The sequence below is a fragment of the Gambusia affinis genome, linkage group LG17 (genome assembly GCF_019740435.1).
Source record: "Gambusia affinis linkage group LG17, SWU_Gaff_1.0, whole genome shotgun sequence".
NCBI classification, from domain to species: domain Eukaryota; kingdom Metazoa; phylum Chordata; class Actinopteri; order Cyprinodontiformes; family Poeciliidae; genus Gambusia; species Gambusia affinis.
Window position 1 is genome coordinate 1,728,588 of NC_057884.1, and position 2,445 is coordinate 1,731,032.

The window sequence follows — 2,445 nt, forward strand, 5'->3', positions numbered from 1 at the left end:
CACTTTGAGTCCATTAGTACCAATTGAGCATCGTCTCAACGCCACAGCCTACCTGAGTATTGTTGCTGATCATGTCCATCCCTTCATGACCACATCTTCTAAGACAGCAGGAGCAGAGGAATAACACGCATTAAGAGAAACAACTCTTTCTGATGTCAACAAAAATTGGGGGAAAATGTGTCTTAAGAACTTTACAGTTATTGATGTATTCTTGTTTATTTGAGAAAAAAATACAATACCTGACAGATGCAAAGAACCTTCCCTTAATGCTGCATTATTACATTATGTATTCTTAATTCAAACTTTTGAGCTTCAGTATCTTCTGTGCTTGCACCTTCACTGTCTCCTCCCATCTCCGTCTCATTAACGTGTCTTTTTTTTCTAGCTCTAAAATTAAATGACTAAAATTTTTCCTTTTTAGACTCAGTTCGGATTATTAAAATTATTTCTATTAGTTAAATCCCACAATAATGAGAGTTGCCCTCCCCCCAAAATGTAGAAGTTTACATACATAAAGATGACTATCTCTTTCAATTATTTCTGACCCACTTTTTTCACTTCCGATCCCAATACAGACATCTGTAGTTTAGTGTTACCGATCCAATACAGAAAAGCATAAATGTACTGAATTACAACCTTGTATGATAACTCTAGACCAATACAGCACACGTAAATACACCAATAGCTTCACAAGTTTGATCAAACATGTATGTAAACTAATTTAATTTGTTCAGTCAGCAATTAGGAGTAGAACAGCCAATGGAAGATAAATTAAGAAACTGACAGACACAATCGGATGACTTCCTTGGTCAAATATGTAAAACTTAAACTGCAACTAACCTTCTTTCAAATAGTTCAGAAATAGCAATTAGGAATTCTAAATATAATGTAAAATATAGAGGTCGCATAGAAACAGACCAACTAGATCTGCCCTTATGGATGAGGCACCTCGTCACCGATCCAGATCTATCAGTAGAATAAGACTCAGTTCTGTTCCCTGCTAGGTGGCAGTTTGCCAGCGATGGAGCAGACATCGGGTTTGGAGTGTACCGCCGCACCAAGGACAGCAGGAGTCAGAAGGTAGCCGAGATGACGCAGGTTCTTCCTAGCGAGCGGTACAACGCTCACCTGGTCCCAGAAGACAGCTGCCTCACCTGCTCAGAGCCGGGAGTCTGTGAGTAATCGCTCATTTTCCTCAGGTTTATCTGAATGTTTGTCAAGAAGATTGGTCAAAATGTATTGATCTCTGCGTATGTGTGTAAGTGTGAATGGGTGAATGTGGTTCTGGTGTAAAGAGCTTTGAGTGTTCAGTGTGTAGCAAATCTGTCTGTATTCTTGCTAGCTGTTGCTAACCACATCCCTCGTCCCTTGCAGATGTGCTGTGTTTTGACAACAGCTACAGCGTCCTGCAGTCCAAGAAGGTTAGCTACAATGTGGAGGTGATTCCTCCTGCGGATGAGCAGCTGCAGACTCTGTGCAGCAAAGGGGACGTGAGGCTGCAGTGAGGACACGCAAACATTACATCTCACATGTTGGTCACCTCGCTGCCTCACGACTGCTGGATTTAACCTCAGCGTCTCTCAGTGCACTGCGTGTTAGTTCTTAATTGTTTGGAGCCTTAATTGTAAAGCTGATTAATGCGAGGATGAGAAGCAGTACTGTGAATGCAGTGCACTGAAACTGACCCAAAATGATTCAGAACTGAACCACAGAGGTCAGTTCAAGCAGTCCAGCTGAGATTCTATAGTTATCAAAGTAAACATTGCTTTAACTAAAGTGTGATAAATTCACATTTTAATGAATAATGATAATTTTTTCAGATAATATTTATTTTTGGATCAATTTCCTGCAAGACTTGCTTGATCATGAACACAACATGCAATCTATACTGCCACCTACAGGCCAGTTTTGGGTGATCCAACGTCACCAGTAACAGCTTCCTCACACCACCTGGTTGTGTTTTCTGCACTTTGCTGAACTTTGTTGAGTTCTACTTGTAAAGTTAATGTGGACCAGACCTGTCCTCTTCACCAGTGGTGGAGCTAGAATTTGCCCTTTGCTCACTCAGGAGTGGAGAACCACTGAGCGGCATCGGAGTTCAGAGCACAACATCTGTATTTTCCAAATTCAATTCAAAAATACTGTATTGATTCCAAAGGGAAATTAGATTCATTTAGACAAAATAAACTTTCTTAAGGTGAAAAAATACGACTGTATTTATAAATTTATGCTCTCAAATCATATTTCACTGCTGCCACCAAATGTTTTGGAGGTGAACTGCAGCTGTGGTGGAAAGCAGATTACTCTCTGGCTCCCCCCCTTCTCTTCAAACCTTCTACCCACCATTTCCAGACAGTAAAGGAATCTGGAATCTGAGGTAAAGAAAATGAGGTGTGTGTGAGGGGAAAGTGTTCTCATCTCTATGTTACTTCTGAAGTCAGAGTC

General features: G+C 40.7%; 1 long non-coding RNA gene across 1 annotated transcript; it reads left to right on the top strand.

Moving 5' to 3' along the window:
- Positions 1 to 984: 984 nt before the first annotated feature.
- Positions 985 to 2,243, top strand: LOC122847126. The gene is made up of 2 exons (XR_006373339.1): positions 985 to 1,174; positions 1,375 to 2,243. It is a non-coding gene; the product is annotated as an uncharacterized LOC122847126 (long non-coding RNA).
- Positions 2,244 to 2,445: the final 202 nt, after the last annotated feature.